This window comes from Procambarus clarkii, chromosome 68 (assembly GCF_040958095.1).
Source record: "Procambarus clarkii isolate CNS0578487 chromosome 68, FALCON_Pclarkii_2.0, whole genome shotgun sequence".
Lineage (NCBI taxonomy): Eukaryota > Metazoa > Arthropoda > Malacostraca > Decapoda > Cambaridae > Procambarus > Procambarus clarkii.
Window position 1 is genome coordinate 23,294,871 of NC_091217.1, and position 11,444 is coordinate 23,306,314.

The 11,444-nt window shown below is 42.0% G+C and overlaps 1 non-coding gene across 1 annotated transcript; it reads left to right on the top strand.

Moving 5' to 3' along the window:
• Positions 1–2,084: 2,084 nt before the first annotated feature.
• Positions 2,085–2,203, top strand: LOC123753821 (5S ribosomal RNA). Its single transcript, XR_006772329.1, has one exon. It is a non-coding gene; the product is annotated as a 5S ribosomal RNA (ribosomal RNA).
• Positions 2,204–11,444: the final 9,241 nt, after the last annotated feature.

Consider the following 11,444-nt stretch of genomic DNA (forward strand, 5'->3'; position numbering starts at 1 on the left):
TTCATGAATTAATTGTTTTTCGACTACCTAACCTACCTAACCTAACCTAACCTAACTTTTTCGGCTACCTACCCTAACCTAACATATAAAGATAGGTTAGGTTAGGTTAGGTAGGGTCGGTTAGGTTCGGTCTTATAACTGCGTTAATTTTAACTCCAATAAAGAAAAATTGACCTCATACATAATGAAATGGGTAGCTTTATCATTTCATACGAAAAAAATTAGAGAAAATATGTTAATTCAGGAAAATTTGGCTTATTAGGCAAATCGGGCCTTGCATAGTAGGCTGAAAAGTGCGTTCTGGCTACTAGGTACGACATATATATATATATATATATATATATATATATATATATATATATATATATATATATATATATATATATATATATATATATATGTCGTACCTAGTAGCCAGAACGCACTTCTCAGCCTACAATGCAAGGCCCGATTTGCCTAATAAGCCAAGTTTCCCTGAAATAATATATTATCTCTAATTCTTTTCTAAAGAAATGATAAAGCTACCCATTTCATTATGTATGAGGTCAATTTTTTTTTATTGGAGCTAAAATTAACGTAGATATATGACCGAACCTAACCAACCCTACCTAACCTAACCTAACCTATCTTTATAGGTTAGGTTGGGTTAGGTAGCCGAAAAAGGTAGGTTAGGTTAGGTTAGGTAGGTTAGATAGTCGAAAAACAATTAATTCATGAAAACTTAGCTTATTAGGCAAATCGGGCCTTGCATAGTAGGCTGAGAAGTGAGTTCTGGCTACTAGGTACGACATATATATATATATATATATATATATATATATATATATATATATATATATATACATATAATATAGAGTAAATCTACCCCAAAAGTAATGATTTATTTGTCTACAAAACTAAACTCTTTTTGGAATCATATGAGGCCCCTCCACTGAGGGGGGAGGCCTGGATGTTTGTTGTCATGTGTATTCATGCTGCTTGCATGTCATTGCTTATTTTGCCTTTGTTTTCTTGACAGCTTTCTTTGCCTTGGGTGGTTTGGGAGATTTTGAAGCTCTCTTTATTTTGGGCTTTTTGTTCACAACAAGAAGCTGCTGCTGCTGCTTCTTTTTCAAGGCTGTAGGTGGTTTGTTGCTTGTGGCGGCTTTCTTGGGAGTTACCACGGCCTTCTTTGCTGATGTAGATGGTTTCTTGGTTGTGGTGACTTTCTTGGGAGTTAGAACGGCCCTCTTCTCTGCTACGGCCAGCTAGAATGATCCACTAGCTACACTTCCCTTGGTCTGAACAACAATGCCGTCAGCCACTGCTTTCTTGAGAAATCTTCGGATGTAAATGGCGATCTTGGCAGCCTCGACTTTGTTTTGGCAACAACGTACTTCTTGATTGCTTGTAGAGACGAGCCCTTACGGTCTTTGAGTGCTGCGACCGCGGCTAGAACCATTTGACTAGTTTTCGGGTGAGCAACCTGGACGCGAGGTTTCCTGGTGGTGGCCACCACAGCAGCAGCAGCAGCCGCAGCCTTCTTGGTACGCTTTGCTTCTACCATGATGATGATGAACCAACCAAGGTGATGAGAGACGCTTAGACAGTCACGGGGGAATGATGCTGCCGCCGCTTGAGCCGAACCTATTTATGTGCCGGCACGGTACAGAAGCTGCAACCTGGCAACTCGTCCACCAATCACGACGGTTGGTTTTACGGCTCCGTAACCTGGATCTCATATCTTCTCTAAAATAGAAGCATTTGTTCATGTTCTTTGTAAAAGTATCATAAAGCAGGACAGATGAGACAAATATCATAAAAACTGAAGAGCAGATGAGCACACACATGTATGTATTACAAAGGAAAATCTACAAATTCATTAGAAATTGGCAGGGCAGGCTGAGGAAGTAGGTAGATGTAAAATGTCTGTAAATGGCGAAAGAACATAAACCCAAGACTGAATAAACGATGTTAAATATCCATGCCAAGGAGACAAAAATATGTTAGGATACAATTACCATTAAGACACCACAAGCAGGTCCGTATCCTGCCGTGATGACCTAAAGAGTTGGTTATTAGCCACAATGTGTAGGCAGTCTCATGACAACGCCCATACCACGTTGAGAACACCGCTTCTCGTCCGATCAGCGAAGTTAAGCAACATTGGGTTTGGTTAGTACTTGGATGGGTGACCGCCTGGGAACACCAAATGCTGTTGGCAATAATGTTTTTTGTTTTGTTTCGTTTGTTTTTGTTTGAATGGCTGGCTCCACGGGAAATTCACGGAGTTGTGTGGAATAAGGCCTGGTAAAATGAATTAATATGTATGTCATGTTTAAAACAAACTCGCTTAATATAGATAGTGTGTGAGGCTTTATACAAAAACAAACAACCAAAACCAAACATGTTGTATATATATAGCTTAATCCGGGTTTGAACTCGCAACTCCAAGAATACGCATCACTTATACACTTTACCACTGGACCACTGCAGGACACTTGATGCTGAGGTATCAATTTAATGACGTAAATGCCATTTCCACAAATAAATGATAATTTAAAAGTATTTGTAGGTACAAATCTTTTCTGTTTAAAAGGTTACAATATCAGTTACTGATATAATTTGTGTTAATGTTTCTATACCCACAGGAAGGCATATTTTTGCTTATATGTAAAGGGTACGGAGAAGGAATCCACAGACCGTCATTCCCCTCCCCCCCCAATCACCACCACCACCACCAATCACCACCACCGCACCTAACCGAAAACCCCCTAACACATCAACCCTTCCCCCAATCAACAGGCGAAATAATAACCCTCAAATGCCTGCCTGCCTGCCAGCCAATACTAACGGTCTTCTCAGAAAGAAAATCTCTTTGTATCTGTATTACTTGATGAAATGTATGATTCTAATAATGAAACTAAATTTTTATGTCGGTTGTATGAGCATAATGACCAATATGCACATGATATGAATGAATTAAATAGTGTAGTTTTAAGTAATTAGGTTGTAGACACATTAAGCGGATATGATATTTGACGCGTCCAGAACTGGTGATTTTTGGTTTAGTTTTAAATGCACCACCACCACCACCATTGCTTCCCCAGAGCCAAATTAAGGACCGGTAAAAGGAGTCAATATGTATGTCATCTATAAAACCAAAGAATGAATAAAAACACACACACACACACCTACATAATAGTATTAGGAAGATTGTAAGGGGAATAAAAAAAAGTATTATTCCCGTTGGGTCGTTTGAACTCGCGACTTCCAAGACACCAGCCACACACCTTACCACCCAGCCACCATACAGTTGGTATAATTGTGCAACTTTAGTTACAAAAGTAAAGTACTCTCACATTGTATTGATAACTTAAATGATTTTTTTTTTTGCATGTACAAATCTTATTGTCTGTTCTATGAAAAGGCATGATGTAAATTATGTATTTTTTGAATGATTGAATTGTAGGCACATTAAGCGGATTCGATATTTGATATATCCAGAAAAGGTGATTTCTGTTCAGTTTTAAAATGCATCACCGTTAACGCTAAAGGACTGGTAAAACGACTCGATGTTTGTCATTTTTAAAATAAACACTAAAACTAGGCCCTTAACATATATAATGTTTGAATATAAATTGAATGCATATAAATACAAAGTGGGAGTGGCTGGCTGGCTGGCTGGCTGGCTGGCTGCCTGCCTTGCCTTGCCTTGCCTGTCCTGTTCTGTTATAGCCTTGCCTTGCCTGTCCTGTCCTGTCCTGTTATTGCCTTGCCTTGCCTGTCCTGTCCTGTCCTGTTATTGCCTTGCCTTGCCTTGCCTTGCCTTGCCTTGCCTTGCCTTGCCCTGCCTTGGCTGCAGCTGGCTGGCCGTAAATCAACTCTTAACAACACCACACCACACCATCACTCATCACCCATCACCCACCACCGGCCCCAGAATCAGAATCAGAATAATACAGAAGAAGATGCCCATAGGGGCGAGCTTGGAAGTGGGGACAGAAGAAGATAAGGGGGGGTGAGAGGAAGAAGATTTGTAAGAGAAAAAGTGCCAGGGCTAAACCCAGCTGCGTGTCGTTAGGTTGCGGCTTTCGAGGCAGGGACTCAGTCGGGTGTTTTCAGTGACAACATCGGGACATCACAAACTCACAACATCACAGTGATTGGCTCAAGAGCGTCAGGGCTGAACTTTTTTACGGATTGTTTGTGCTGGTTGTTGAGAGCTGAATATGTAATGATAGTGGCTGCTGGGTGTTGAGAGCTAAAGTTTAACGAAATACAGAGTTAGGAAGAGGATCATGGATGGTAGAGAAGAGGTCATGATTGTTTCGTGGTAGTCTGAGAGTGTGTAGGAGAAAATCAATGTGTTGTTCATGATGAGTGAGTAGTCTATCAATTTGTTTGTCTGATAGAGTTTTCCAGTAGGTATTTAGGGCAGGAATGTTAGTACTTTCATGGAGACTTTGACTGGTATTTAACTCTTGCCATCGGGTGTTGAGTACCCATCTTAGTGCTCTATTCTGTATTCTTTGAAGTTTTATTTTGTTAGTACGTGCAGATAGAGAAAGAGCTAGTGGAGCGTATGTTAGGAGAGGTCTAATAAGTGCTTTGTAAAGGTGCATTTTTGTGTCAGGTTTTGCAAATCTAAGTCTGTATAGTTTCTTCATGGCTTGAAGAGCTATTGCATGTTTCTGTGTTATGTGTGTGTGAAAGAGTAGTTGTCGATCAAATGTGAATCCCAGGACTGTGGAGGAGGGAGATACAGAGATATAAGTAGGATTTTGAGTGTATGAATAGAGTTTGAGAGGAATTGGGCGAATAGTTCTTTTACAGAAAAAGTAGGTGATTTTAGATTTGCTGGAGTTGGTTTTTATACGCCATTTGTACTCCCACTCAGTGACAACATCAAGTTCTGTTTGTGCTCTGTTTGTTAGTGTATCAATGGTGTTGCTGGTGACAAGGTGAGAGACATCATCAGCATAACATATGGTTAATGAAGTGTGATGAACAGGGTCAGGAATGTCGTTTATGTATAGGATGTAGAGTGTTGGGGCAAGAACAGAACCTTGGGGAACACCGGCGTGTAAGTTGAAGTAGTCAGAGTGTTGTTGGAGGAACTTAATTCTCATTGTCCTATTGTCTAAGTAGTTCGAAAGAAGTTTGGTGGTGATAAGAGGAAGATTAAAGTTGTTGCATAGTTTGAATTTTAAGCCGTCATGCCAAACAGTGTCAAAGGCCTTCTCAACGTCCTTAGTGATAAGTGCAGTCTTAAGTCTTTGGTGCTGATTGATACTGAGGTAGTTAGTCATGATGTTTAAGGCGTCGTGAGTGGACCGGTGAGGCCGAAATCCAAACTGTTTGTTAGTGAGTAAGTCATTGTGTTCAAGGTGGGTTCTAAGTCTCTGGTTGATCAGCCTTTCAAAGACTTTGCCAAGTGTCTCTAGAAGGCTGATGGGTCTATAGTTCTTTGGGTCAGTGTGGGGTTTCCCAGGTTTTGGAATAAGAACGGCTGTGGCAGACTTAAAGTTGAGTGGAAAGTATCCAGAGGCAAGGGAGGCGTTGAATAGGTTAGTGATAGCAGTAATGATAGAAGCAGGGAGTTGTCTAAGAAGGATATGTCCAATGCCAGACGCACCAGGGGCTCTACGACGAGTGCCCATGAGAGCTGTCTTGACATCAGCTAGAGTTAGGGGAGTCTGTAGTTCAGTGTTTGAATTGAGATTTTCAAGGTGAATGAGGTCGTCTGGTGTAGTTGCTTGTCTATTTTGGTGTATCCAGTCTTCGACTATTTCAATGTTGGGGCGTGCAAATGGTTCAGGAGGATGTGGGTGAAAGATTTGTTCCCAGTGGTGTTTAAAAATGTTGAGAACTGCTTCAGGATCAGTGATTTTGTTGTTATTATGTAGAAGGTATTTAAACGGTGTGTGAGTTGATCCTTGTAATCGTTTGATTCGTTTCCAGAATTCTTGAGGTGTCAGTTTTCTGTATTGTTCTGCTTGTTCTATAAGGTGTTTCCAATGTTTTGTGTGATCTTCATCTAGGCTGTTAAGGATATGGTTTTTTAATGCTGTTAGGTCCCATAGTATTTGTCCATGACGATGTATGTTTTGTAAGAATCTAGTGTGATAGCAAGCTAAGAGGCGTTTGGAGCGAATGGAGGGGGTGAAAGTGAAATGTGGTTTGTGTGCTGTTTTAGGAATGGAGATGTTTGCTGCATGAATGATGGTGTCTTGTATGTTGCGTGCTTGTGTGTCGATGTCAGTGTGATGTTTGTCATTGTATTCATAAGTGAGATCAGTGTCATCAATGTGTTGTTTGAACATGTCCCAGTTTGCCCTATGGTATGAGAATTGAGGAGTGCTGGGGATGAGAATAGGATTTGTGGAGACTGTGAGAATTAAGGGAATATGATCAGAGCCCGTAATGGGCCCTGGTGAAATGAAGTGTTGCAAGTTGCTGCCGTGTCTGTTGGTGAATATGAGATCAGGCCGGCCAGAACCTGTATGTGTGAAACAAGTGGGGAAATCAGGGCCAAGAAAGAATAGATGTTTTTGGGTGTATATTTGGTGAAGCTGTCTGCCATGCTGATTTGTGGTATTGTGGTGGAATGTAGGGTGTTGTGCATTGAGGTCTGCAAGCAGAAAAACAGGCAAGTGAGAGTTGTTGAAGAGAGTTATGAAATCTTGCATGGGAATGTCGGTGTTAGGACGGGTGTAGGTTGTGCAGATGATGAGAGACCCCATTTGTGTATGAACTTTAATGGCTAGGAAATGTTTGTGAAGCCAATGAGTGTGTAAGAGTTCGTGTTTGTATGAAGAACGGATGAGTATTGCAACTCCTTCATGTGCTTCATCTGGTGACTGGTAAGAGGAGTAGCCATAATGTTTGATTTTATATGAGTTCGTAATGTATGTGCTATTTAATAATAGCACATCAGGTCTCTCGATCTCAATAAAATCTGACACCATGTGTCTAATGTTGAAATATGCCCGCACATTAAACTGTATGATCTTTATGAATTTTTAGGTTTTGATGGGGTGCTGGTGGGGTTTTGTGCATGTACAAGAGCATGAGGGTTGCGTGATTCAATGAGTTGGGCAGTTATTGAGGAGGGTGCATCTTGGAGGAGGGTGGTAGGAATTGTATGATATTTACAGCGGGAGGTGGGAGTAAGACAACGGGTTGCTGAACGGGCTCGGGACGAGACAAGATGAGTTACAGAAGAAATGACTGAAGTTGTTGGGGGATGGAGGGAGACAGAAGGCTTGTTGACAGGGACCGGGTGAGAGGTATCAGAGGTTGTAGTGTTAGTAGTCAGATTGGAAGTGGAGAGGACAATGTTGGGAGAAGAGGTTGAAAGTGCTTTTGACATGGATGCTTCAGTTTGGGATAGTCCATGATGTGCTGTTTGGTCAGTGGCACCGTTTTCTGTAGCAGTCAGGAGTGGGTTGGTAGGAGATTGTGGGGGAACTGTAATATTTTCTTCAGCTGAAGTCATGATGTTTTGTGGAGTGAGGACTGTAGGCGAGAATGGAGCAGAGCGCAATAGTTGAGTAGGAGGAACAGAGATACTAGGAAGGCCGTTATGAGTGAGAAAGATTGGAAGATAGTCAGCAAAGTCACGGCCGTCGTCCTTGGCCTTCAAGTAAGCAGCTTGTACACAGGCAGTGACTCGTTCATATGCAAGGTTCTGAAGAGGAGAATAAGGTGGAGGTGGTGGGTGAGGGAAGAGAGGTGGAGAGGACTGAGTTTGTTGTGCAGTATTATGATGATGTTGCTGGTGAGGTGAAGCATTAAGGACACTGGCATAGGACATTGAGGTGGCTGATGCTGTTTGGTGATGAGATAGGTTATGGGAGGTTGAAGAAGAGGAATGAGGGTGTGCTTGAGTGCGAGGTTGGTTATTGCGAAGAGATTTTAGGGTTTGCTTTCTCAAAGGGCAAGATTTGTCAACTGCTGAATGACCTCCTTGGCAATTGATGCATTTTAAAGTGTTGGCAGAGCACTGAGTGTAAAAATGGCCTTCTGCAGAACATTTTGAACAAATTTGTGGGCTTTTACATTTTCGGGTTTCATGACTGTATTTGTAGCATTTAAAGCATTGCAGCAAAGGAAGATAGTCAACTGGACTAATGAGATAGGGAGGAGTGCTGGTGTTGAGGATTTTTATCCCATGATGCAAGAGTTTTTGAGCTTCTGTAGGGGAGGAACACTGGATCTTAAGGTGTTTTGTATTGGGCACTGGGTATATCTCCATGACAGTAATAGCATTCCTGTGTGAGATGTCTTGGGAGAGATTGATAGTGTTAGGTGCTGATAGGACAGAGCTGTCGACATTTCTTACAAGGATGGAGCATTTAGTTTTTTGTTCAATTGTGAGGACAGGAGTCAGTGAAGCTTGTGTGAGTTTTGATAAAGCAGGTTCCCTGAAACAGGCAAAAAGGTCGTCTTCTGAGGCAATGAGAAATTTGATGGTGTTTGTGTTGGCATGTTTTATATGGTTAGTGGCTGGTGTGCCAGTGGCATTGTAAAAGGTAGTGATGCAGTCAATAGTGTCTATGGGTGTATTCCCAGTGTAGGTCATCCGTAGACAGTGAGCCATTGTGACTCACTATCTACTGACAGTCCCGTGTCTTGTGCCAATCACTGCGATTCCATTAGCTCAGTGGGGGGGTCAGTGTGCTCGTGAGCTGTGGGTTGGAGCTCGGTTGTCAGAGGCGTAATTCCGGGTTCCTAGCAGGCTAATTGAACCCGGTTCGGCACAAATACAAAGTATTCGTGAGTCCTGAAGGTGTTACTGAAGGGCAACCCCCACTGCTAGTTGACTCGCACTATCACGAGGTTCTAGCATTGGATCGGCATAGCAAACAAGCCAGGCAGGGAGACACAGGGCGCAAGCACGTGCTGTGTCCCCACCTGGGAGGAAAGGACGAATACCCCACTGCACTTTCACCGCACAGGGGGTAGGTCCCGGCCTGAAGAGGAAGAAATGTTTAGCAGAGGAGAGAAAGAGTGCTATACACGGCAATACACATTACGTAAGTTAGGCCATCCAGCTGTCCCTGGTTTTATTCAGGGTGGCAGTACGGGTTGGCCCACTAGGGTAATGTATCTTTGCACGCTATATCACTGATAAAGCTGTAACATAAACCGTGAACACGCCGAGAGGAAGAGCCGTCGTTGCCTGAAAAAGAGGTGTGTGCCAGTTTGCCTGGGTGTTGCCTTGGATGGAAGATGGCTGTGATAAGGATGTGGCCCCAGGTAGGGTTACCACGAGAGTATGCTCGTCTGGGCCGACCAAGCGGCCCTGACCTTGCAAGTTAGCAACAGGTGCTACTAGCGCTCTGCATCTCTGGCTGTTGTTAAATCGATGCTGTTGGATCACTGTGGTGGTTGTGATGTCAGATGCCTCAAAACGGTGGTCCCATGTAACTGCAATAATGCAGAGGCAGGTGGTTGCAGGTGCGGGGGCGCTCAAACAGCGTATCGCCTAGATCTCACTGCGAGCGCGACGTGCTACTGCTTCCGTTGCCAATGAAAAGATGAAAAAAAGTGCCGGCCCCAGTCTCCCAGCCTCTCTTATATACCCGAGCAGGCCCTTTAAATTATTTGAATTGTTGCACTCCGGCCAATGGCACGATCGCTGCTGCTCAAACATATTCTGGTTCACAAGTATTAAAATATATATATTATAATATATATATATATATATATATATATATATATATATATATATATATATATATATATATATATATATATATATGTCGTACCTAGTAGCCAGAACTCACTTCTCAGCCTACTATTCAAGGCCCGATTTGCCTAATAAGCCAAGTTTTCCTGAATTAATATATTTACTATAATTTTTTTTCTTATGAAATGATAAAGCAACCCTTTTCTCTATGTATGAGGTCAATTTTTTTTTTATTGGAGTTAAAATTAATGTAGATATATGACCGAACCTAACCAACCCTACCTAACCTAACCTAACCTATATTTATAGGTAAGGTTAGGTTAGGTAGCCAAAAAAAGCTAGGTTAGGTTAGGTTAGGTAGGTTAGGTAGACGAAAAAACATTAATTCATGAAAACTTGGCTTATTAGGCAAATCGGGCCTTGATTAGTAGGCTGAGAAGTGCGTTCTGGCTATTAGGTACGACATATATATATATATATATATATATATATATATATATATATATATATATATATATATATATATATATATATATATATATATATATATGTCGTACCTAGTAGCCAGAACTCACTTCTATGCCTACTATGCAAGGCCCGATTTGCCTAATAAGCCAAGTTTTCCTGAATTAATATATTTACTATAATTTTTTTTCTTATGAAATGATAAAGCAACCCTTTTCTCTATGTATGAGGTCAATTTTTTTTTTATTGGAGTTAAAATTAATGTAGATATATGACCGAACCTAACCAACCCTACCTAACCTAACCTAACCTATATTTATAGGTAAGGTTAGGTTAGGTAGCCAAAAAAAGCTAGGTTAGGTTAGGTTAGGTAGGTTAGGTAGACGAAAAAACATTAATTCATGAAAACTTGGCTTATTAGGCAAATCGGGCCTTGATTAGTAGGCTGAGAAGTGCGTTCTGGCTATTAGGTACGACATATACCCAGCAAACAATTTTAGGTTGCCACAACATATCTGGAAAGTATTTGAAAGTATTGGAAACGTTTGTTTTATCGTATCAGATACGATATTGTGTGTGGACTTAAATAGGTTTCCAAAACTTATAACCAAGACATATGTATCTAACACTAATTTGAGATGTTGTGGCAACTTTACACTCCTAACATGAGTCATTCATAATCCATTCATATACCAATATGAATCTCTTATGAAAGGTTTGAGCCAATAATCTGAACCCTTTTCACATCTTTGTTGTTTAAAGTTAAATTTCTTGAAATTAAATTATATTTTATATTATATTATTTTTATTATATTTTATATTATATTATTATTTTCAATTTAAATATTAAAACCAATTTAAGGGTAAAAAAAATCTAATAATTTATATTTCTTTTATTATTTACTAACAATTATAATTATTTACTAACGGAGAGAGGGGAGGCTGTACGGCGGAGAGTGGCGGCTGTGGCGGACAGTGGCGGCGTTGGCGGATAGTGGCGGCGGGCGGACAGTGGCGACGGCGGGCGGACAGTGGCGGCGGGCGGACAGTAGCGGCGGTGGCGGATAGTGGCGGCGGGCGGGCAGTGGCGGCGGTGGCGGATAGTGGCGGCGGGCGGACAGTGGCGGCGGGCGGACAGTGGCGGCGGGCGGACAGTGGCGGCGGGCGGACAGTGGCGTCGGGCGGACAGTGGCGGCGGTGGCGGCGGGCGGACAGTGGCGGCGGTGGCGGATAGTGGCGGCGGGCGGACAGGGCGGCGGCGGGCGGACAGTGGCGGCGGGCGGACAGTGGCGGCGGGAGGACA